The sequence below is a fragment of the Sus scrofa genome, chromosome X, assembly GCF_000003025.6.
Source record: "Sus scrofa isolate TJ Tabasco breed Duroc chromosome X, Sscrofa11.1, whole genome shotgun sequence".
Taxonomy (NCBI): Eukaryota; Metazoa; Chordata; class Mammalia; order Artiodactyla; family Suidae; genus Sus; species Sus scrofa.
In genome coordinates, this window is record NC_010461.5 from 10,605,575 (window position 1) to 10,632,817 (window position 27,243).

A 27,243-nucleotide genomic window follows, 5' to 3' on the forward strand; every position below is an offset into this window, starting at 1 on the left:
TGTAGCTAAGTGAGGGGCCTGCAACTCAAGGTCCTCTGTGACCTCCTGGCTCATCACTACTTCCCAGCGGAGCAACATGGCACCAGGAAGGTGCCCATGTTATTTCAGTCTTTTCTCTTGTGCCCTTGTGCTTCGTATCTCACAGCTCCAAGAAGGCCAGTGGGGAACTCCCTGGTGACTCAGTGGGTTAAGGATCCAGTGTTGTCACTGCTGTGGTACAGGTTCAGTCCCCGGTCCAGGAACTTCCACACGCAGCCAGGCATGGCCCAAAAACCAAAGTAAGACAGCTAGTAGAAGAAACCTCAGGGCTTATGTGTCTCCGGATTAACCATTTCTGATGCTGCAAATAAGCCAATCATGGGGCTTCAGTGGTTTCTTGAAATATTGAGGCGCTGGATGGTATTTCTTCTATACTCACTGAGCATTGGCTGGTTGGCTGTCTCTGGGAGGGGCAGTGAGGGGCGGGAAACAGGAACCCAGCCATCCTGGAACTTACAATCAGAGGTTGACTTTTGAAGAAGTACCCCGACTGACTCACCTCATGCCAGGAAGATCTTATGTAAAGACCACTTTTATGTGACTGAGACTAGGGCCCCTCAGTCTGAGAGTCACAGCCTCTTGAGAGTCATGGCTCCTTGAGAGTCACAAGAAGGAGTTCCCTGCGGGGCAGCGGGTTAAGAACCTGGAATTATGACTGCAGTGGCTTGGGTTGCTGCTGGGGCTTGGATTTGATCCCTGGCCCAGGAACTTCCACGTGTTCTGGGCACAGCCAAAACAAACAAACAAACAAAAAACAACAACAACAAAAGAAGGAGCTGCCCAGCTCAGTGCCTCACAGGATGCTTACTGGTTCTGGGGCATCCACCACGTGGGAGTCAGATGTGATTGCACTGGGTCCATACCTGATTCTGAGAGTGCAACTTGATGAAGGTTTGGCAAGTCCCAGTATGGCAGTGTTTTCTCCGGGCTCCTTCTGTCCCCTCCCATGAACAAGGCCACTCACACAACCCAAGCTGACGTAGGACAGGAAACCCAATGGCTCGTCTCCCCCTTTCACAATTTGTGATTCACCCTACTACGTACAGCCTGGGTTTTAAAGATCTCAGGTTGCTTCAATGTGAACTCTCAGGATCTCACTTCCTACCTGATTGGCTGAAAAACAGCAGAGTCACTCCATAGCAATTTATTGGATAAATAGAAGAAAGAGCGAGAGAGCAAAAGAACAAGGGAGTCAGAGCGTGGGAGAGAGCAAGAGACTTCATGCAGATGTCCAGGAAGCCCAGTGTGTTCAGCCTTGAGGTTTAATTCGTTAGATCCGTCATTTAAACCCCAGACACTTCAGAGCAGTGGTTCTCAGCCTGGCTGCACATCAGAATCCCCCGGGGAGCTTTTAAAACGTACAGATGCCCGCATCCTACCACAGATGAATTAAATCTGAATCTCTGGGGCTGGTTCACAGACATCAGTATTTATTAGATTTTCCATTGCTATAGAATCACCAGACAACTGAGAACCACTCAATTCGATTTCTGGTGGAGGATTTCAGAGGATCAGATTGAAAAAGCCTCTGGTCTTCTGAGTATACTCCAATTCTATTTAGATATAAAAATCCCGGCATGATTAGTATCAAGCTCAGCAACCTCCACTTGTTGCTCTTTGCAACATTTGTGTTACTAAGAGAATACTGGTTATATGTACGCATTCACACATTTAAGTATATAGTATATAGTGATGCTTCTGGGCAGAGATTGGTTTACCACAATGTTTCTGGAACCAAGGTATTTGACGACTTCATTTTTATCAGAGAGGTATTCGCCTTCTTTTGTGACATGAGCCCTTGAAAATGCATCCTTTCCTTTATTCAAAGAACAGGTGTTGAGCCTGTGCCAGGTGCTGAAGTAGGTACACAGGCGATAAGACAGCAGGGCAAGCCCATAGAGCCTGGCCAGGCTCCAGGGGAGAAGGGTGGAGTGGCATTCAATGAGATGGTGTTGTCACGAGGTGTCCCAGGGGCTAATGGAGGTTTGGGACTAGATGATGACACCGTGAAGAGCTCAAGGAGAGACAACTTTCCTGCGACTTGACGGTTAGCAGCTTGCCTGGAAGCTCAGGGAGGGGATAGCCTATCAAGACGCCGGTGGCAGGGAAGGGGCTCAGAGGCAGGAAAGAGAGAAACTGGTCCATCTTGCCCTCACCTATAATAGGCCATTAAGACACAAGATAGAACTGGGGTGGATAATTCTGTTGCCTCCTAACACAGGGGTTTTGGATATTTATCCACACAAGTGAATGAGACACAATCCACGTCCTTTAGGAAATTTCAGCCTCATCGGGGGCTCAGAATGGTGACCTGCATTACCATGCTTTCTTTTTTGAATAGATCTCCCCCAGAGCAGATCCCTGAATCTGCTATAATTAAATACAAGACAAACCCAGCAAGAGGAATGAAAGCACCTCATTATAATTAAGTATCCAAGGCAGTGCGCCTGAGACTTCCAACATGGTAATAACACCCTATGGTTGTATATCACTTTGCCATTTATTAGCATATTTGATCTTCATAAAAGCTTTGGGAGGTGGATGAGACAAGAGAGGCAATATTATTCCCACTTGGCTTGACCCAAAGGGTCAAGCGATGGATCTGGAATAAGGAAATAATGAACTGTTCTAGAACCCACATCTTCCTTCTCCTTATCTCATCTCTCTGCATAGTCCTTGCCTTTTGGCTGAACACCCATTTTTCACAAATGCCTCCATGTCATACAAGTTGGAGAGAAGAGAAGGCTAGACCTGGAATAACTCAATTTGAGGAAAATGTGTTAAATTTAATTCTCGGTCCTCAATTTAGTCTCTTAGCAACCACATATATTTAGTGATGTTACTTCTCTGCCTGTAACGCACACCCCACATGCACTTCGTTTCATATGTACTCCTTGAGCTGGATCTTAATTTAACTGCAGCTTTGGTCTAGAAACTGATTTTTTTCATACTCAGAATCTGAGTTTTCACCCTCTGTTATGCACATGATGTGTGAAATTCTGACATCTTCTCATTAAAAAATTTTTTTTCTTGAAGAGGATGATGCTAACGAAGAAATTTTTTTCTTAAAGGTTGTTTATGGCTTTAGTAAACCTATCGGAATTTAAATAGGCACAACCCTTCTGAAGAACAATTTGACAGTAGCAAAATCTAAAATACATTCTCTGTTTGACTTGCTAGTTCTGCCTCTGGAACCTGTCTTATGGAAGGCAAATCTAAAATGCAAATTCAAATGTATGCATAAAAATCCTCACGAATGGATATGCACACTATGACCCTAGCTATGTAAAATCCCATAGATGAGAGGGAAACACACTAAAATGTCAACAGTAGCTGTATCTGGGAGGTAGCATATTGGTATATCTTTTCTCCATGCCTATTTTTCTGTTTTTCTCCATTTCTCTATGTGAGTATGCGTAATTCTTTTTTTTTCATTACAGCCACACCTGTGGCATATGGACGTTCCTGAGCCAGGGGTCGAATTGGAGCTTCAGCTGCAGCCTATGCCACAGTGACAGCATGACTGGATCCTTAATCCACTGAGTGAGCCCAGGGATCAAACCCGCATACTCAGAGAGACAACAGTTAAGTCCTTAACCTGCTGAGTCACAGCGGGAATTCCTGTTATTCTTATAATCAGAAAGAAATTAGTTTTTTAAAGGCTTCGTTTCTGGGTTGAATGTAGGTGCTTCACAAATACCTACTTTGAGTAACTCTAAGAATATGTTTCCGGGAGTAAAGTGAGGAGTCACAAAATCATTCTGGCACTGGCCTTCCTACTTCTATCCTTGATTCCCTATAGCCTGATCTCCACACAGCAGCCAGAGGGATGCTCTTAAAATGGAAGAGCAAATGTCATTCTTTGACTCAGTATTCTCCAGTGGTCTCCCATCTCTTTAAGGCGATGTCTTTAGCAGAGCTGACAAAGCTCTGTGGTATCTGCTGCCTCCTCCCCACTACTCATGCTGCCTCCCTCCAGCTGCCTCAGCCACTCTGGCTTCCTTGCTTTCCTTTCAATAGGCCAGGAAAACTCCTGCCTCAGGGCCTTTGCACTGGCTGTTCCCTCTGTTTGGAAGGCTCTCAGACACCAACATGGTTGCTGCCTCCCCATCTTCACATCCTTCCCTAAATGTTACCTTCTCAGTGAGCCTTTCTGAACCCCCAATTCAGATCTGTGTACCCCACTCCCATCCCAGATGTCCTCCCCACACTCCTGGTCCCTCCTTCTAGATTCATTTTTCTTTTATCTGTAGGATATTTTTCTTTCATCTGCTAATACACTACAACCACTTATTCATCACGGGCCTTAATCTATAACAGGCATGAAAGGAGGTTGAGCTCTCTAGCTTACTTCTACTGTAATAATGTGCAAATCGCCCTTTGTGCTTTTTTCTCTTTCCGAAACACATTTTTTCGGGGCGAGAGGGGAGGCAGAGAAATGAGCACATTGTGTAGTCTTGCATTTTTCTATTTGGGTACTTATTACAACTGGGCATGTAAAGATATACCATATAGGTCAGGCTATGTGATTTGGGTCTCTACTAATTCTGTTTGAGTTACTGTCAAATATATTTCCAAAATGGCCCTAATATAAAGATATACTTTATTTCACTGAAATGTATAGTTATTTGTTTTTAAATGGGTAGTATATTTACATGGCTTGACAGTTCAAAGAGGGAAAGTGAAATACAGAGAAAATTTTCATTTATATCCCTGCGTTCCAGTTATTTAGTGCCCCTCCCTAGTGACAACTACTGTGAGTAGTTTCTTATGTCTTCTTTTCTTTTCTTTTTTTAACTTTTTGGGGCCACACCCATGGCATATGGAGGTTCCCAGGCTAGGGGTTGAATCGGAGCTACAGCTGCCAGCCTACACCACAGCCACAGCAACACCAGATCCAAGCCGTGTCTTTGACCTACACCACAGCTCACGGGCAACGCTGGATCCTTAACCCACTGAGTGAGGCCAGGGATCGAACTTGCAACCTCATGGTTCCTAGTCGGATTCGTTTCTGCTGAGCCACGACAGGAACTCCTCTTATGTTTTCTTATAGAGTGGTTTTATCCCAAACAAAGCAAATTCACACATAACATATACTTCCCTTTTTTCACCCAAATGGCAGCATACTATACACCCCATTCTGTACTTTGCTTTTATTCTTAGTGTATCTAGGTGATCATTCCAAACCAGCACATAAAGATTCTCCTTAATCTTTTCATAGTGGCATATTCTTGCATTGTGTACATGCATCAAAAATTCACTTAGCTAGTCGCATATTGGTGGATGGCTGAATGTACTGTTTCTAATCCTCTGCCATTGTCAATGCTTCTAGATAAGTTATTTTGCACATTTGTGACTGTATCTATAGAACATGTTCCCAGAAGCAGTCTCTCTATGCATGTATAATATTGCCACATACATTATTTTTGGATATGAAGACACAGGGCTATAAAGATATTATCCTCTGTAAGTTAATGCAATATTTCAAAGTGAGCTCAACCAATGTAACTACGGCATCAATTTCTGTAACATTAAATCAGTTCATGATGCATCTCTGTTCCATATGGCCCAGTGGCTCTCCACCTTGCTCAGAGAAACAGCCCCAATCTTTTCATTTGCCTACAAGGCCCTCCTTGATCACTCCCCGTTTCTTCTCTGGCTTCATCTCCCCATCTCATTTTTTCATTCACTCTGTCCCAGGCAAACTGGCCTCCGACCTCAGGGCCTTTGCATGCACTGCTCCTACTTATCTACATGGTTTTATTCCCTCACTTCAACTGTCATGTTTTCAATGAGGCTGCCCCAACAACTTGGTTTTGCAATCTCCCCACTTCTTATCTTCCTTCCCTATCCTTTCTCCGTCACTTCATTTGCAACCCTTTGACCCTGTTTGTATTTGACTAATTGATTTGGTCTCTCCCTCTCAGCTAGAATGAAAGCACCATGTGGGCAGAGATTTCCCCTGTTCTGTTTACTGCTGCATCCCTAGTGCTTAAACCATTGCCTGGTGTACAGTGGATGCTCATTCAACATGTATTTGTTTAAATAAAGATGTGCAAATGGCTAAGAGAACTCTAAGGGACAATAATGAATGTGTAAGGGGTGGTTACTAGCTTTACTGAATAGTAAAACATGTTATAAATCAATAATAATTTAACAGCTTGGTTTCTGGATCAAGAATAGATTGAGGAGTTCCCATCATGGCGCAGTGGTTAATGAGTCCGACTAGGAACCATGAGGTTGCAGGTTCGGTCCCTGCCCTTGCTCAGTGGGTTGATGATCCGGTGTTGCCGTGAGCTGTGGTGTAGGTTGCAGATGTGGCTCGGATCCCGAGTTTCTGTGGCTCTGGCGTAGGCCGGGGGCTACAGCTCCGATTGGACCCCTAGCCTGGGAACCTCCATATGCCGCGGGAGCGGCCCAAAGAAATAGCAAAAAGACAGAAAAAAAAAAAGAATAGATTGAAAAGAAGAATAGCACAGAGAGTTCAGAAACAGACATAAACACATATGAAAATTTAAAATACGATGAAAGTCACACATGAAATTGAAGTAAGAAAAAGAAATAGGTTATTCAAGAAGTAGTTTTGAAATACTTGCCTAATCACTTGGAGAAAATAAGATGAAATCTCTATCTCTTTCACCAGATGGACCAATGGTATATACGTAAAAAATAAATCACCAAAAATCCAACACTAAAATTTGGGTGAACTAATGTGTATTCATGGGGGTAGCTTTTCTATATAGGACACAAAATTAGGAAGATATGTAAGAAAGGATTAATATATTTCACTAAAAATAACAAAGCCTCTGCAGGGGAAATTACTATAAACAGAATAAAAAGGGAACACATACTAGTGAAATTTTGCAAGCTATATGACTTATGACTAATTTCCTAAAATTACAAAAAGCTTTTATAAATCAATAAGAAAAAGATAAAGAAGCTAACAGAAAAATGAGACAGGACATGAATAAGTAGTTCTCAGAATAAGAAATCCCAGTGGCCAATAGTGACAAAATGCTTTCATTTATGACTTTAAGAATGCAAATTCAAATGTCAAAAAAATACATTTTTTTCAATACCAGATGGGCAAAGATCCAACAATTTGTTGATAGCTGCTACTGGCCAGGAAGAGAAATCAGTGCTCTCACCCACTGTTGGGGGAGGGGAATTTCTAGCGACCTCTTTGCAGAGCACTTTGCACATCCAGAAGTTTGTACTATAGAGACAAGTGAAAAAAGATGTGTATTCAAGGATATACACTGTAGCACTGTTTACATTCAAAAATAAAAACGGAATTGTCCAATGATAAGGAAACACAGATTAAATAAACTATTCTATATCCACACAATGGAACACTCTACAGCCATTTAATAAATATCCTGGGATCTTATATGTGATTATGTAATACTAAATATAATATAAATATAATAACTGCAAACAACATGTGTGGTATATTTCCATTTGTGATAGAATGGATATCCATATATATTATTGTATACATATAAAAAACTTTCTGGAAAGATCAACAAATATTACTCCTGGGTAGTGGGACTTGGGTCTATGTTGGGAGAGGGAAAACTTTGCCTTTCATTTTATAGCCCCTTTCTGGTCCTCATTTCTTACAATGTGCATGTGTTACATGTATTATAATTTTTAAAAAGTTAAATTACACTCTAAAAACTATTCTAACTGTAGAGGACAGAGGTTCAAATATGGAAGGTAGTTCACTCTGTAGAGAGCAGAAGCTGGAATCAAAAGAGAATCTGTGGGGGGGAGGAAGCAAAAAAGGGAGTTCCCGTTGTGCCTCAGCAGTAACGAACCAGACTAGGATCCATGAGGATGCGGGTTCCATCCCTGGCCTCGTTCAGTGGGCTAAGGATCTGGTATTGCCGTGAGCTGCGGTGTAGGTGGCAGATGCACCTCGGATCCTGTGTTGCTGTGGTGTAGGCAGGTAGCTGCAGCTCCAACTCAACCCCTAGCCTGGGAAATTCCATATGCTGTGGGCGTAGCCCTAAAACAAAAAAAATTCACAAATTCTCTTTTGTGAATTTGTAAATTTGTGAAATAAAGATCTAAGTTTGTGAGGTCAGATGAGGATATCTTCATCTTTCAACTAAAGTAACATTCCCACTTTCCAATCAAAAGACATAAATGATTAGTCCCAAGCATACTATAGACTGAGAAAGCCAGGTGTATGTCCTTAATCTATTACTACAGGGCAACCTAGGGAAAAGTTATTTAATCCCTCTCTGCCAGCTAATAAGCTATATATAAGGCCAATTCTAAATAACAGTGGTTGAAGAGACAGGATTTTTTAACTCTCTCACAAAAGGTAATTTAAAAAAATTTTCTATGGTTATGGACTTCAGGGCTAGTATAACGGCTCCATGATCATCAGGGACCCTCATACTTTCCTGCTCCATCCTCCTTGCAAATGGCTTTCATCTCTAGGTTACCTCAGGATTCAAGGTGGCACCTGGGACTCTCGCCATGATGCCAGAATTCCCAATAGCAGGAAGGTGTAAGAAAGAAAGGTCAAAAAGGGTAACTCTCGATTTACTTAGCTTTCTTTAAGGTGCCTCACAAGATGTCCCATACAACACTTCTGCTTAGTTCTTTCGGCCAAAACATGGTCACATGACCATATCTAGCTGAAAGGAAGCTGCAAGGTTAATGTGGTCTTTCAGCTGATCACATTTTTACACTCCATGGAATGTTCTATTATTCAGGAAGAAGGGGAGAATAGACATTAGGTGACAATTTGCAGCCTTTACAAGCTAAGTATAGTTGCATCTGCAAAAGAGAACTAATAATAAGCCTTTAAGGGTTGAGGTCAGGCTTAAAAGAAATAATGGATGTAATGCATTGTACACAGTAGGTGCTTCATTAATACTTGGTTCCTTCCTCTCCCCTTTCTTTATTGGCTTTTACTATCATTGTTTCATCTGAGAAAGCAAGCAAGAATGCAATATTGGTTATACCATTTTTTTGAAACGGAGTCCTGAGTTTTCACTTATATTTGGCCTAGGTTATTAATTCTAGTCAAGGAGAAGGTTTGTCTGCAACCCTCTTTGTGTGAATATTGTCTTTTATTTTTAAGGTTTAAAGATTACTTGGTCAGATCTTAAATGTTAAGAAACTGATGCAGCATGACAGTATCAGCATTAATTGGCTTGTGTTGAGGGTGTGGAGAATTACATATAAATTCTCAGAGGCAAGGCAGTAGAGAGAAAATGAGCTGTGGAGTCAGGATTCTGGGTTTGACTATTACCCCACTCCATACTAGCTCTGTCACTATGCAGAACTTACCCACCTATAAGTGGGTTTAAAATAGGAACTACTGCATAGAGTTGCTGTGAGAATGAAATAGGATGATGCAGGCAAATTGCTTAGTGCAGCACCTGGCACATAGTGGATGCTCAATATATGTTGTTTGTTTTATGGAGTGGGGGCACGTGTTATCCTCTCCTGTTATGTCCATTAAGGGAGAGAATTTCCATTCCATTTTTAAAGGGTGCAGGAAGTAGAATTATAAGATTTTTGCCTGCTATTATACACACTTTGTAAAATTCCCTCCCCTGAAGTTTAGGCAGAACCTGTGACTATGACAGAAAGGCTCTTCTGTGATTAGGCAGCATTATATGGCAAATTGCAGATATAATTAACATCCCTAATCAGCTGACTTTGAATAAATCAAAATGCAGATTATCCTGGGAGGGCCTAACCTAATCAAGTGAGTCCTTTAAAAGAAGGATTCTCTTTCTGGACTTGATGAAAATGGCAATATTGTGGAGAGGGCCACATGGCAGGGAATGGTGGGCAGCCTCTAGGAGGATAAAAGAGTTCATGGATGACAGACAGTAAAAATACTGAGACTTCAGTGCTATAATGGCAAGGAACTGAATTCAGCCAACAACCAGAGAGCTTGGAAGAGAACTCCAAGCCTGTGATGAGGATGCAGGCCAGCCAAAACCTTGATTTCAGCCTTGTGAGACCCAAAGCAGAGGACCCAGTTACATTGTGCCCACAGTTCTGACCCATGGAAACTATGAGATAATAAATTTTTGTTGTTTTAACTTTGCTGCTAAGTTAGTTTGTGTTAATTTGTTACACAGCTCTAGAGAACCAATACAGGGGATGATATAGCTTGATTCCTCTAGATTAGGGGCCAGAGAACTCATATGCCAAATCTAGCCAACCACCTGATTTTGTAAATAAAAGATTCTATTGGCAATAGCCATGCTCACTTGTTTACACATGGTCTATGTACCTATGTCTACTTTTGCATTATAGTTGAGTAGATGCAATGCCTAATGTGTTTACTATCTGGTTCTTTATAGTAAAAGTTTGCTGGCCCCTGCTCTAGAAGAAGACTTTGAGATAAATATTTGAGAACAAGTAGTTTACTTGGTGGCAACCCCTAAAAACACTAGGGGAGTGGGGAGGGCAGATGGGTAAGAAGGTAGCCAATAAAGAGTGTGTTATTCAAAGAGTCAGTTACAAGGGAACCCTCATAAAGTTATCAGCTGATTTCTCTACAGAAACTTTGCAGGCCAGAGGGAGTGGCAAGATATATTCAAAGTCCTGAAAGGAAAAAACCTGCAACATAGGATATTCTACCCAGCAAGATTATCATTTACAAGGAGATCCCGCTGAATAGCATTGAGAACTATGTCTAGATACTCATGTTGCAACAGAAGAAAGGGTGGGGGAAAAACTGTAATTGCAATGTATACATGTAAGGATAACCTGACCCCCTTGCTGTACAGTGGGAAAATAAAATAAATAAAAATAAATAAAAAAAATTAAAAAAAATTTCATTTAGAATAGAAGGAGAGATAAAGAACTTCTCAAGCAATGGAGTTTCCGCTGTAGCACGAGATCTGCAGCATCTTGGGAGTGCTTGGATGCAGGCTCAATCCCAAGCCTGGCACAGTGGGTTAAAGATCTGGCAATGCTGCAGCTGCAGCTTAGTTTGAGGCTACGGCTCAGATCTGATCCCTGGCCTGGGAGCTCCATATGCTGCACGGAGGGCAAAAAAAGAAAAAAAGAGAACTTCTCAGATAAGCCAAAAACACAAGAAGATAGCAAAACAAAACCTATCCTTAAAGAAATACTGAAAAGTCTTCTCTAAATGCAAAAGAAGCAAGAATCTATGGGGAAGAGAAAATCACAGTAGAAAAGGCAAATATATTAAAGGACTGATGATCACTTAAGCCAGGATACAGATTAAAAAGCAATCGAAAAAATTGTGAAAGTGATTATAGCTGCAATGAACAGCAAAAGGATAAATATAAAGATGTAAAACAGGATGTCAAAATCACAAAATGTGGGTGAGGCGAGTAAGAAAATGTAGAGTTTTTAGAAAGTGTGTGTGCTTATATGACCATCAGTCTAAAGCAAGTAGATATAGTTACGGATTAACATACTTGAAAACCAGGGTAACTGTAAATCAAAAATACACAACAGATTGACAAAAAACAAAAGGAAAGGAACTCAAGCATAATACAAAATAAAACCGTCCAACCACAAAAAGGAAAAAAAGAAAGGAACAAAGAAGGAAAAAAAAAAAACCAATTGGAAAACAACGTTTAAAGTGGCAATAAGTACATACTTAATAATTACTTTAAACGTCAACTGACTAAATGCTTCAATCAAAAGACACAGAGCGGCAGACTGGATAATAAAATAAGAACTTATAATATGCTGCTTACAAGAGACCCACTTTAAGGCAAAAGCTGCATGTAGATTAAAAGTTGAGGGTATTGAAAAAGACATTGCATGCACATGGAAACATCAAGAAAACAGGGTAGCAATACTCAAATTTGACAAAATAGACTTTAAAGCAAAAGCTATAAAGCAAGACAAAGAAGGACATTATATAATGATAAAAAGATCTGTACAAGAAGATATTACACTCCACATATATGCACCCAACATAGGAACACCTAAATATATAAAGCAAATACTAACAGACATAAAGAGAGAAATTGATGGAAATATAATAATAGTAGGAGACCTTAACACCCCACTAATGTTAATAGACAGATGTTCCAGACAATCAATAAGGCAACAGATATCCTAAATGACACAATAGAACAGTTAGCTTAATTGATATCTACAGGACACGTCATTTAAAAAAACCCAGGATACACATCCTTTTCAAACACAGAGGAAACATTCTCTAGGACAGACAATACACTAGGACAAAAAACAAGCCTCGATAAATTTAAGAGTATAGAAACTACCCTCAAGAAATTTCTTGAGCATCATTTCTGACCACAATGGCATGAAATGCCATGAAATGGAAATCAATCACAGAAAGAAAAGGGGAAAAAAAGATTACATGGAGACTAAACAACAAGCTACTAAAAAACCCCCAATGGGTCAATGATAAAATCAAACAGAAAATCAAAAAGTACCTTGAGACAAATGACAATGGAGACACAACCATATAAAATCTATGAGATGCAACAAAAGTAGCCCTAAGAGGAAAGTTCATAGTGACACAAACATTCCTCAGAAAACAAGCATGATCTCAAATAAACAATCTAATCTACCACCTAAAAGAATTAGAAAAAGAAAAACAAACACAATCTAAAGTCAGCAGAAGGAAATAAATAGAGCATAAATTTTAAAAAATAGAAAAAATAAATAAAACCAAGAGCTAGTTTTTTTAAAGGATAAACAAAATCAACAAACCTTTATCCAGGCTCTCAGGAAGAAAAGAAAGAGAATCTAAATAAACAAAATAAGAAATGAAAGAGGAGAAATAATAACTGATACTGCAGAAATATAAAAAATCATAAGAAAATGTGTTAAACTATATGTCAACAAAATGGATAACCTAGAAGAAATGGACAAGTTTCTAGAACCATACAGCCTGCCAAAATTGAATCAAGAAGAAATAGACAATTTGAACAGACTGATCACTAGAAGTGAAATAGAATCTGTAATGAAAAAAAAAAGCCTCCCTGCAAACAAAAGTCCAAGGCCAGATGGTTTCACTGTGGAATTCTACCATACACACAAAGAAGAACTTACACCTATCCTTCTCAGACTCTTCCAAAAAGGCTGAAGAGGAGGGAATACTCCCAAAGACATTCTACGAAGCCACCATCACCCCGATATCAAAACCAGACAAAGACACTACAAAAGAAGAAATATACAGGCCAACATATTTACTCAATATAGATGAAAAAAATCTCCAACAAAATATTACTGAACTGAATCCAGCAATGCATAAAAAGAATCAAACAATATGATCAAGTTGGATTCATTCCATGGTCACAAGGAGGGTTCAACATATCCAAATCAATGTGATACACCATCTCAATAAAAGAAAAGAAAAGAAAAACAAATGACATGATCATCTCATTAGATGGAGAAAAAGTACTTGATAAAATTCAACATTCATTTGTGATAAAAACTCTCACCAAAGAGGGTATAGAGGAAACATATCTCAACATAATAAAAGTCATTTATGACAAACTCATAGCCAATATAATACGCAACAGTGAAAAGCTGAAGGCTTTCTCACTAAAATCTGGAACAGAACAAGGATGCCCACTCTAACCACTTCTGTTCAACACAGAACTGGAAATCCTAGCCACAGTAATCAGACAAGAAAAAGAAATAAATCTATCCAATTTGGAATGGAAGACTTAAAACTATCACTACTTGCAGATGACATGATACTCTTTATAAAAAACCCTGAAGACTCCACACAGAAACTATTAGAACTAATAAATGGGAGTTCCTGTTGTGGTACAATGGATTAATGATCCAGTGTTGTCTCTGTGGTAGGGCAGGTTGAATCCCCAGCCTGGCACAGTGAGTTAAGGATCTGGCATTGCCATAGCTATAGCATAGGTTGCAGCTGTGGTTCAGATTTGATCCCTGGCCTGGGAATTTCCACATGCTGTGGGTATGGCTGCAAAGGGAGAAAAAAAGGAACTAAAAATGAATTCAGCAAGGTAGCAGGATACAAGATTAATATACAGATATCAGTTGCATTTCTTTACACTCACAATGAAATATCAGAAAGAGAAAGTAAAAAAAAAATTCTATTTAAAATGGCATAATACAATAACTAGGAATACACCTAACCAAGGAGGTAAAAGACTTATATGCTGAGAACTATAAAAATGGAATGAAATGAAAAGATAACCCATGCTCTTGGATTAGAAGAATTAATATTGCTTAATATGGCCATACTACCTAAAGCAATCTATAGACTCAATGAGATCCCTATCAAATTACCCATGACATTTTCATAAAACTAGAAAAAATAATCCTAAAATTTATACAGAACCACAAAAGACCCAGAATTGCCATAGCTATCCTGAGGGAAAAGAACAAAGCTGAGGCATAACCATTCCAGACTTTGGCAATACTATAAAGATACAGTAATCAAAACAGCCTGGTATTGGCACATAGCCCAGACATATAGATCAATGGAACAGAATAGGAAGCCCAGAAATAAATCCTCACACCTACAGTCAATTAATCTTCAACAAAGCAGGCAAGAACATACATTGGAGAAAAGACAGTCTCTTTGGCAAGTGGCACTGGGAAAGCTGGACAGCCTCATGTAATCAATGAAGTTAGAACTCCCCTATGTCACACACAAAAATAAACTCAAAATGGCTTAAACACTTGAATATAAGATATGACACCATTAAACTCCTACAGGAGAACATAGGCAAAACATTCTCTGACATAAACTGTAGCAGTATTTTCTTAGATTGGCCTCCTGAGGTCAAAGAAATAAAAGCAAAAATAAACAAATGGGACCTAATCAAATGTATAAGCTTTTGCACAGCAAAGAAAATCATAAACAAAATGAAAAGACAATACAGCAAATGGGAGAAATATTTGCCAACAATGTGGTCAAAAAGGGCTTGATTTCCGAAATACATAAACAGCTCATACAACTCAGTATCAAAAGAAACCAAACAACCCCATCAAAAAATGGGCTGAAGACCTAAACAGACATTTCTCCAAAGAAGACACACAGATGACCAACAGGCACATGAAAAGTTGTTCCATATCACTAATTATTAGAGAAATGCAAATAAAAACCACAATGAGGTATCACCTCACATGGCTCAGAATGGCCATCATAAAAAATCTACATATAAGAAACGCTGGAGAGGGTGTGGAGAAAAGGGAAACCTCTCACATTGTTGGTGGGGATGTAAATTGGTGTAGCCACTATGGAAAACAATATGGAGGTTCCTTTAAAAACTAAGAATAAAATTACCATATGACCCAGAAATCCCACTCCGGGCATATATCTGGAGAACACCATGATTCGAAAAAATACATGCACCCCAGTGTTCACAGTAAGACTATTTACAACAGCCAAGACATGGAGGCAACCTAAGTGTCCATCAACAGATAAATGGATAAAGAAGATGTGGCATATATACATAATGGAATATTATTCAGTCATAAAAAAGAATGAAATATTGCATTTCAGCAACATGGATGGACATAGAAATTACCATACTAATGGGAAAGGGTGCTGGGAGGGGTCAATTAGAAGTATGGGATTAACAGATACACACTACCATATTTTAAATAGATAACCAACAAGGACCTACTGTATAGTATGGGGAATTATATTCAATATCTTGTAATGACCTACAATAGAAAAGAATCTGAAAAAGAAACTGAATCACTTTGCTGTACACATGAAACTAACACAATACTGGGAGACGGGATTAAGATGGCAGAATAGAAGGAATGGAGCTCAACTTCTCTCATAAAAACAACAAAATTACAACCAAACGCTGAGCAACCTTCAACCAAAAGGACTGGAAACTTTCAAAAAGATCCTACTCCAGAAGACAAAGAGAAGGCCACATCAAGAGGTAGCAGGGACAATTATATGATATAAGCAACCACATACCTCCTGGCTGGGAAGCCCCACAGACTGGAAAGTAACTGGTTCACAGAGACTCACCTACAGGAGTGAGAGTTCTAAGCCCCATGTCAAATCCCCACGCCTGAAGATCTGGCACTGGGAGAAAGAGCCCCTGGAGCATATGGCATTGAAGGCCAGTGGGGCTTGTGAAGCTCCATGGGACTAGGGGAAATGGAGACCCCATTCTTGAAAGGTACACACAGACTGTCACGTGCACTGGGTCCCAGGGCAAAGCAGAGGCTCCATAGGAATCTGGGTCAAACGTGACTGCAGTTCTTGGAGGATCTCCTGGGGAAAAAGGGGGTGACTGTGGCTTGTTATGGAGGAAAAGCATTGGAGGCAAAGCTCTTGGGAATATTCATCAGCATACATTTCTCTAGAGGTGGCCATTTTGGGAAAATCTGGCCTCACCCATCAGCACTGAGAAGCCCCAGGCCAAACAACAATCCAGGTGGGATCACAGCCCCACCCATCAGTGAACAGGGTGCCTAAAGACCCCTAGCCACCTCTAATCTCACCCAGAGACAAAGCTCCACCCATGAGAAGTATAGGAATCAGCCCCACCTACCAGTGGGCAGGTACCAGTCCCTCCCATCAGGAAGCCTACAGCAAGCTCCCTCTACCAACTTCAGCCACAAAGGAGGCAGACACCAGAAGTAAGAGAGGCTACAACTCTACTGTCTGCAAAAACGTTAGCACACCAAAAACCTATAAAAATGAAAAGGCAGAGAACTATAACTCAGGTGAGGGAGAAAGAAAACCCCCCAGAAAAACAGCTAAGTGATCAGGAGACTATCAGCCTCCAGGAAAAAGACTTTAGACTGTTGATACTGAAGATGATGCAAGACATTGGAAATAAACTGGAGGCAAAGATGGATAATTTACAGGAAACACTGAGCAAAGAAATACAAGATATAAAACTTAAGCAAGAAGAGATGCAAAATACAATAACTGAAATAAAAAATTCATTAGAAGCAGCCAATAGCAGAATCCAGGAGGCGGAAGAATGAATAAGTGAGGTGGAGGACAGACTAGTGGAAATCATGGATGTGGAACAGAAAAGAGAAAAAAGATTGAAAAGAAATGAAGAGAGTCTCAGAGAACTCTCTGAGAATGTTTATAGCATTAACATCCATATTATAGGGGTACCAGAAGGAGAAGAGAGAGAGAAAGGGACAGAAAAAATATTCAAAGAGATGGGAAAGGAACCACTTACTCAAATCCAGGAAGCACAACCAGTACCATATAAAATAAACCCAAGGAGGAATACCCCGACGGGCATATTAATCGAACTGACCAAAATTAAAGACAAAGACAAAATATTGAAATCAGCTAGGGAAAAGAAACAAATAATATACAAGGGAACCCTTATAAGGTTTATTGGCAGATTTTTCAACAGAAACTCTGCAGGCCAGAAGGGAGTGGCATGATATACTTAATGTGATGAAAGGAAAAAACCCCAACCAAGATTACTTTACCCAGCAAGGCTCTCATTCAGATTTGAAGGAAAAATCAAAAGCTTTACAGATAAGCAAAAGTTAAGAGAATTCAGCACTACTAAGCCAGCTTTACAACAAATACTAAAGGAACTTCTCTAGGCAGAAAGGCAAAGGCTGCAACCAGAAACAAAAACACCACAACTGACAAGGCTCACCAGTAAAGGCATATATACAGTAAAGATATGAAATCATCCATGCACAATTATGCTACCAATATCAGAAATCATGAGAAGAGAAGGGTACAAATGCAGGACACTGGAGATGCACTTCCAATTAAGAGACCAACAACTGAAAACAATCTCTTATATATATATAGACCCCTGTATCAAAATTTCAGGGTAACTGCAAACCAATAACCTACAACTGATACACAAACAAATAAAAAAATCAACTCAAATACAACAGTAAAAATAGTCATCAAACCACAAGAGGAAAGAACAAGAGAAGAAGGAAAGAAAAAACGGCAACAAAAAACAAATCCCAAGCAACTAATAAAGTGGCAATAAGAACATACATATCAATAGTTACCTTAAATGTTAATGGACTAAATGCCCTAACCAAAAGACATGGACTGGCTGAATGGAGACTAAAAAAAGACCCATATATATGCTATATTCGAGAGACCCACTTCATTTCTAGGGACACATACAAATTGAAAGTGAGAGGATGGAAGAAAATATTCCGTGCAAACAGGAATCAAAAGAAAGCTGGAGTAGCAATACTCATATCAGACAAAATAGACTTTAAAATGAAGACTATTTTAAGAGACAAGGAGGGACACTACATAATGATCAAAGGATCAATTCAAGAAGAAGATATAACAATTTTAAATATCTATGCACCCAACATAGGATCACCACAATATATAAGGCAACTGCTAACAACCTTAAAAGGACAAATCAACAGTAACACAATAATAGTGGGGGACTTTAACACCCCACTTACAGCAATGGACAGATCATCCAGACAGAAAATCAATAAGGAAACCCAGGCCCTGAATGAAGCATTAGACCAGATGGACTTAATAGATATTTATAGGACATTCCACCCAAAAGCAACAGAATACACATTCTTCTCAAGTGCACATGGAACATTCTCTAAAATTGATCACATCCTGGGCTACAAATCAAGCCTCAGTAACTTTATGAAAATTGAAATAATATCATTCTTTCCAACCACAACACTGTATGACTGGAAATCAACAAGAAAAAAACTGCAAAAAACACAAACACATGGAGACTAAACAACATGCTACTAAACAACCAATGGATTACTGAAGAAATCAAAGAGGAAATTAAAAAATACCAAATGAAAACAAAGATATGACACTCCAAAACCCATGGGATGCAGCAAAAGCAGTTCTAAGAGGAAAGTTTATAGCAATACAAGCCTACCTCAGGAAACAAGAAAAAGCTCAAATAAACAACCTAACTCTACATCTAAAGCAGCTAGAGAGAGAAGAACAGACAAGACCTGAAGTTAGTAGAAGGAAAGAAATCATAAAGATCAGAGCAGAAATCAATGAAATAGAAAGGAAGAAAACCATAGAAAAAAATCAATGAAACTGAAAGTTGGTTCTTTGAAAAGATCAACAAAATTGATAAACCCTTAGCCAGGCTTATCAAGAAAAAAAGAGGACTCAAATCAATAAAATTAGAAATGAAAAAGGAGAAGCAACAATGGACATCAGAGAAACACAACGGATCATAGCACAGTACTGTAAATCGATTTTAGTCCAATTTTAAAAAAAAAGAATGTGTTATTGAGCTGGCTATTGCTGTGGGTGACTGTGGTTTAATCCCACCAGAAAGCTCTGTGAAGCAGCAGAGAACGTGTATCTCGGAATCATCTATGTGATGGGCAAGGGAGCAAGGGTATTTACTTGTCAACTTTTATCAGTCATTGGTTGCAGGCTGTTGCTTCCTGGCTTTGGAGAAATCCCTTGGGCAAAAAGAGAGAAATACAGGCAGTTGGAATTCAGCCTTAAGTGATAAATCCTGATGGATAGAGGCAGGGCAGGAACAGGGTCTACTACAAGAGAGAAAAGTACATGGGGATAATTCCAGTTTCTTTCCACACTCCCACCTCACTCATCGTCTCTCCCCAGATAAGAATGCTGAATTTGGAAGAAAAAAATAAACATGATTGGCTCAGGGTTTCTTGAGTTATTTTTCTTTCATATTTGCTTCCAACATAGACAGTCCAAAGAGTAGGTTTGCTCCTCACTAGGAGAGCAGCTTACGGGGTGGGCATTGCCCCGGAAAGAGTGGGGAGCCCAGAGTTCAAGTCAGCGGCAATGTATTGAGAAGTGCATTTGCCCGTGGATTTAAGACCACATTCTTTGATCATCTCATTAGTCACAAAATTGAAATTTCCATTTCCGTCAGTTAGACTCCTGAATTTATTTCTCAATTGATTTCTGAATTGGTATGGAATTGGGCTGCAATTTATCAGGCTCTTAAACACCACAGATGATTACTATTTCTATGGACTAACTTACTTTTTTAGGTTCTTAACATGACCTAACAAATTATTGCGAAAGACGCAAACAACACCCAATTTGTGGAATGGATGTCCTGTGGTTATATTTGTTCAGTCCATTTGTTTCCTTATACGAAAACAAGCCTAAGTTTAGAATACAGACTGTTGTATCAGAAATCTGTTTTTCCAGTTAGTATACAAAACTTCTGCTGGAAAGATGACAGAAAACTGCTGTGTGCTGGAAAATGCACATGATGAATTAATATCCTTTTCATCACTTGGGCAACAATGGCCTTTTGTGCCTCAAAAGGACATACCATATTCTAAAACAGAAATAACAGCTGTGCATATCCACCATCAAGAGAGACTTGCATAGCGGGTGTGATTTACCACAAAGACAGCAGGAGGAATCACAGACAAGAGAAGAGTAATGACTTTTATGGTTTCTTTTTAAGAACTTGATCCTTGTACACCTTTGCTTTTCACTTCGTGCATGGCTATAATGAGATCCTCTGCTACTTGTACTGTTTCTGTTTGGTAACTACTTCTACTGTACTTTAGAAAAAAGCTTGAGGTATCTCATGAAATGGTCCTAATAGAAAACAGGAAGAGAAATGAGTACATACGGGGAGAAAGAAGAGTCAGACAGAGCAAGTTATTACACATGTGATTAAAGTGGGCAGAGGATGCGAGTTGATGATGGGATGAAGTTACTCCATCGGCTCTCCATCTTGAATAGCCCAGATTCTGACAGTTCTGACACAGGGCTCTCTCACAGTATGGCTGCGGCGTGCATGTATCACAGAGGGGTAGGTGCAGCTGTGGGTAGCAACGACTAAATCATGACAGTTCAAGGAGACAGAAGTTTACTTCTCTCATGTAAAAGTCTGGCCCGGGTGGTCCAGAACCAGTGTGGCTATCGTACTTCACAAAGTCCTTAAGGACCCAGACTCCTCTCATCTCACTATTCCCCAATCCCCAGGGTGTGACCAAAGATGAAGGTCAGGACACTAGCCACCAGTGTGGCCCAGGGAATTCTGGGCAGCAGGAGCACAAAGGGGTGAAGAAGAAAACTACACAATGGCATGTGCCAGCTTTCTGTGAAAGGAGATATCCTGCAGCAGCCGTGGAACTTCATTAGCCATATCTAACTGCAAGGGACACTGGGAAATGTAGTTTTCCCATTGTGTCCAACTAAAAATTAGGGTTTCTATTACTATGGAAGAAAGGATGTTTGATACTGGGGGACAACTGGCAGTTTCTGCCACAGTGAGCTGGAAACTGATCAATGGAATGTGTCCTCCACATGTTGTTCCCAAATGCTGGTCTTTAGCACCAGTGCCAACCCATAACAAAGTATTCACTAGGCTCTGTTGAAATATACACAAATTTGTGCAATGTGGTGATTTTTTAATAGTTTTTTTAAAGGGACTGTCCATAGGAATGTCTGTGGAGTTCCCTAAGACACCATCTCCTTCTCCCACCCTTAGATACATGGAGAACACCTTGTGGTACCCTGCCTGGGACCCCTCTGCCACATTTTCTCTGGGGTCTTATTCTCGCCATGGATCCCTGTGTGGGATCTGTATTAATTAGAGAGCTTTTGGCTGCATGTCAAGTGACTGAAAGTATGTATTGAATCATGTCATATGACAAGGTTGGACATAGAGAGGCTAATTCTCCGCTATTCTCTTGGCTCCCTCTCTTAGTCATAAAATATTCTCTGTGGCACTAAGGGTCACATTCTCCCATGACTGCATCCAAAGCAGGAAGGAGTGGTCCGCTGCCTTCTGCCAAGGAAGAAAAAACTTTCCAGAACCCTTTTCGTTAACAACCCACTGGGCAAAAGTGGGTCACATGAAACCGACTGGCAAAGAGCAGGACTACCTTGGCCAGTTTAGAAAAACCACGATTCACTCCATGGAGCCCAGCACCTTGTCACATAATACCTGGACAGTATCACCCAATGGTGTCTACCATAGCTTCTATCTGTCCTCTCCTTGTTTCAGGCTCTTCTCCGGGAGGGAGTGTAGAACCCCAAATGTATCTATGCACATGGAACTGCCTGTCTAACAGCTGCCTCCCTCCTGGGAATTATCTGGTGGGGCAGAGTGGCTGAGAGAGGGTGACAAAGCACTGCTTTAATTTATCTCATATAATCCAATATCTACAGTATCTGCACACACAAATTACATTTATCCCTTCCGAGTAGGAGGCTTATGGATCTCAAAAGCCCAAAGGTGATTCATCTTCACTACTTCTGGTCTTCATCCCTCCCCTGAGTGCATGAACAACTGGGTAGGGTAGGGTTTGGTTAGAGGGGAGAATATTTTCTCATCCGACTCATCTGTGTCTCCAGGTAAACAGTAGCTCTTTGAGGGCAGAAGCTTGATTTGGAATCCAACACCCGACAGTCAGTAAGCACTCAAGCAATATAGACCGAAAGGATAAAGGACCTCTCCCCCAGGTGCAGGAAAGGGAGCTGTCAAACACGTCAACAGACCTGAACACTAACCTTTGCATTCACAAGTCAAGAAGTCGAGAGAGGTGGCGTTTTCAATCCCCCGAAGTTCCTGATTTTCCTGAAAGGGAGTGTTTAGGTTAGGAAGATGAAGTGCAATAACATAAGCTAAGCTAACTAGAATATTATTCGAGTCACTACAAGATTCATAAGTCATGTCTGTTTCACAGGAAGGGTCTGGAAAGAAAGGGTTACAGCTGAAAAGTGTTCAAGATGCAAGGGACTGTCTCCAGTGCCATGTTGCCCAACAGAACAATGGCTGAACTGGGTTAGAGAAGCCCTTAAATTTCTGTAAGTTGAAGCTGACTAAGACCAGCCTGAGAGTTCAAGATTACCTGTCAAGAGCCAAGTTCTTCACATGGAGAATCGGGAAGCTATTGACTATGTTGGGTGGAAACTTAGCAAAAACGTTGAGATGTTCTTAGACTGGAATTAGAGAGATCTAGTGTCAAACTGCCTTCTCACTGTAGGTAAGACCTTCTTTGTATTTTTGTAGCATTTGGATAACAGCTATACTGCGATATAAATCACATACCATATGATTCAGCCATCTAAAATGGACAATTTAATGGCTTTCAGTGCATTCACAGAGTTGTGCAACCATCACCACAATCAATTTTTGAACATTTTCATCACCTGAAAAAGAAACCCCACACTCATTAACATCCCCTTTCCCCCTCAATGTCCTCAGCCTCTGGCAAACTCCAGTCTACTTTTTGTCCATATGGATGTGCCTCTTCTGGACATTTGATACACAGGAAATTATTTAATAGTAAGATACTGTATGTGGTCATGAGTTTCATCATCTTCACAAGTGCACTGCTACAGTGAAACAGACTAGAGAGACCCATATTTGCCCCTAGGTGGGCACAATCACATAACCAGGCCATTGTCCAGTTGTGTGTTAAAAAACAGCTGGGACAATCACTTAATTCCTTTAGAATATCTGAGCTATTCAAAATTAATACTAATATTAGAAAACCATATTTTTTAGTAGTATCACTAGTGTTGCTTTAAAAACAAACCCTGTTGTTCTTGGTATTTATTTTATGCCTTGGCTCTCCTACCAACTTATAAATCCAAGCCCTGCCATTCTGTCTGAGCTCATTAACAAGGGAAGGGGTGAATGTTGAAAAAAAGAGCGATGAGGAACATCTTCACTGCCCTGTTTGTTGTCCTGTTTGGTGGCACTGCTGAGGTCCACAGTGCACTGGCATGGGCCTGTACCCACTGGGAGGGAAGGGGGCTTGGGTCTTACTTGCAGAAAGATGTCATGTGGGTTAGCAGCAGCCTTGCCCTTAGAACAGGAAGGCTTTAGGTTTAGGCAAGAGGCAGGAGAATATTTAGGTCAGAATCAGGCTTCACACATAACATGTCAGAGGGTCTCACAGGGGTGATATCATATCCTCTCCCCCTTTAAAAATATCTGCTTGCAGGAGTTCCGCTGTAGAAGAGCAGGTTAAGGATCCGGCATTGCTGCAGCAGCTGTGGTGTAGGTAGGAGCTGAGGCTCAGATTCGACTCCTGGCCCAGGAACTTCCATACGCTGTGGGTACAGCCAAAAAGCAAAACAACAACAAAACACCCCCAAATATCTGCTTGCTTCTTGGTGCATATGATACAAATCTACACTCGTCTCCTCCAAGCCAGTACCGTCCAATAAAACTTGGTGTGTGGCTAGAAGTGTTCAATTCTGTGCTGTCCATGTGGCTGTGGAACACCTGAAATGTGGTTTGTGTGACTCAAGAACCGCATTTTCCATTTTAGGTAATTTACAGGTAAATGCCACACCTGCCTAGTGGCTGCTGCACTGGACAGCGCCAAAATGGAACATTTCCGTCACTGAAGAAAGTGCTATTAGACGCCATCATTCCTTCAGAGGCCAGCTCCGAGACAGGGTTCGCATTGCTGTGGAAAGGTAAAGGGGTGGGAAAGTGAGACAGGAAAGGAAGGGAGCCAGAAAAGAGCACATTGTCAATACTGCAGGCCCCCAGGGCTGAGTGATGCAGGGAACCCTGGGAGCCAGTGCAGAGCACACACCAAAGGTCTCAGTGTCGTCCTGCCCAAGAGGTAAAGGAGTTGGTGTATTTCTCCATCAATTCCCGTCAGTCGTGGACTGAAGACTGACTGAGGGGTGTTAATTCTTAAGCACTTCCTCCTGTCCAGAGCATGGGCTTAGAAGGCTCTGTAGCCAGAGGGAGACTTTGGCCAAGTCACAGAGGGCAGTGGTTGGGGTTGGCAGGGTCCAAGTGCTTGGGGCACCAACACTGCCCACACCTCAATGCCTGACCCCAGTCTGATTTCCAGACACAACTGTAATACTTCACACAGAGCCTTAAGGACATTTTTGCAGTTATAAATGGAAAGACATATAATAATGTAAATATATATCTACTTCCTTTTGTTCCCATTTAGACAAATGGGATCATTCCATGCATACTCTTCAGCATTTTGCTTTTGGCACTTAATAGTATACCCTGGAGCTGTTTCGTTGTAGTCATTTCTTGGCTGTTTTCTGCACTTGGCTGTCTTTATCACAAAAAAAAAAAAAAAAAAAAAGTTCAGACACAAAGGGAAAAAGAGCTGCAGTGGCTTGGCTGAAAGAATGCAAAGAGATTCATGTTTAGCTTATGGATTTAGAAGGCAAGCTGTTTGTTGAGACTGCAGACTTTGGTTCAAGGCGTTCTGGGATGGCGTGATTTTCCTGTTAAAAACAAACGGGAATTTGCTTGATGATAAACTCAGGCAGTGTGTGGGCTGATGAGACAATAGAGCATGCAATCAATGGATTAACCTCCTGGGGCGACTGCAGTGGCAGCAGGTGGCTGTCTCCGGGGCCAGGCATCCCAGCCTGCCCTACATAGGAGCATCTGGAGTCCCAGGTTCAGGTCTAGCTCTGCCTTTGACTTGCTGTGTCATTACTGAAGCCTCTGGACCTTGCAGGGCCTCAGTTTCCACGTCTATTAGGTGAACATGATCATGTTTATCCTAACCTCTCTCTCCATGGGTTTGATACATGGACCGCCAGGGGCTGCAAATCCAAATGCCTTCAGGAGCTATGTAGGTCAGTATATGAGTCAAACGCGGCTGGTGTGAGTAATAGGGAGTAGTGGGGACTGTGGCTAAGAGGGCTCTAAATCACACACACACCCCATCTTGCAGATTTAAGCGACTACTCACCTGGCCAAACAATGCACATCTGTGGGCTACTTGGAGCCCTTCGGCAAGAGTGTACATCCTATATACTGGAGCTATGACTTCTGGGTAGAGGGGATGGCACCACTGTGACTGTTTACCAAGTCTCACCCCTACTGACCCTTTCAAAAACTCCATCTCCCACTTCATTGGTCCCTTCCTGCACTAGTCAGGAGAAGTCAGGGTGCGCTGTGGCAATGACTCTAAAAGGTCAGTGGCTTGAAAGAGCAAAGGTTGTTTCTTTTTTGCTCACACTACACGACCCGTGTGGGGAGCTGGAGGCTGACCTCCACAACCTCATCATGTACACAGATGGGGCTCACTGTCCAGGGCTTCTCCCGCAGTGCTGGGGCCCAGGACAAAGGAAATGTTGTACACCGGCCTTTAAAAGCTTCTGCTCGCATTTCGTTGGCCAAAGCAAGTCACGGGGCTTGGGCACCCTCCCGCGACATCCTGCACTGTCTGGAAAGAGGACTGGAACTGTCTGTGCCCAGCACTGAGGCACACACTCCTTTGGATGAACAACGGTGTGCATTCCTCTCTTCCATGTCTAGAGTTCAGTGGTTATTATGGACATCCCACACCTGCCTGAGCGCTTTTATCTCCGTTTTGTAAGCAGGAAGACTGACCACCGCCGAGCCTCCAGGCTGTTTCTCCTTCCTAATCGCCACGGCGCTCAATGCCTGAGCTCATCATAGCCAGAGCAGTGGCAGAGTCCTGGGCTTGTCCCTTTTCCAACTTCAGCTCAAACCAGGGGTCCTTACTTTGGAGCCATTCCCTGGCAGTTTTTAAAAAGACTCAGTTTTTTTTTTTTTAATTTAATTTTATTTTTTTGTCTTTTTGCTATTTCTTGGGCTGCTCCCGCGGCATATGGAGATTCCCAGGTTAGGGGGTCTAATCGGAGCCGCAGCCACTGGCCTACACCACAGCCACAGCAACTCGGGATCCGAGCCGAGTCTGCGACCTACACCACAGCTCACGGCAACGCCGGATCCTTAACCCACTGAGCAAGGGCAGGGACCGAACCCACAACCTCATGGTTCCTAGTCGGATTCGTTAACCACTGCGCCACCACAGGAACTCCTCAGTTTTTTTTTTTTTAAATTAGTTAATTTACAGTTGTGCCAATTTCTGCTGTATGGCGAAGTGACTCAGTCATACCTATCTACCTACAGATGCATTCTTTTTAAATATTTTTTCCATCATGGTCTATCCCAGCAGATTGGATATAGTTCCCTGTGCTAGAAAGTAGGACCTTATTGTTCATCCAAGGCAGTTTTTTTAAGAGCAGTTTTAGGTCCGCAGCAAGATCGAGTACAAAGACTTCCCATGTACGCCCTACCTCCACATATGAACAGCCTCCCCTGTTATCAACATTCCTCATTAGAATGGTACACTTGTTACCAAGGATAAACCTACATTGATACATGTTATCATCCAAAGTCCACAGTTTATCTTATGTTTCATTCTTGGTGTTGCACATTCTCTGGGTTTGAATGAATGTATAACGACATCTATCCATCACTGTAATTTCACAGAGTATTTTCATTGCACTAGAAATTCTCTGTGTTCTATCTG

The 27,243-nt window shown here is 41.2% G+C and overlaps 1 long non-coding RNA gene across 1 annotated transcript in view; it reads right to left on the minus strand.

Moving 5' to 3' along the window:
• LOC106506899 overlaps positions 1–27,243 on the minus strand; it is a 49,180-nt gene that overhangs the window by 12,800 nt on the left and 9,137 nt on the right. The window contains exon 3 of the long non-coding RNA XR_002340539.1: positions 22,466–22,532. This is a non-coding gene — a long non-coding RNA (uncharacterized LOC106506899). The remainder of the gene's footprint in view (positions 1–22,465; positions 22,533–27,243) is intronic.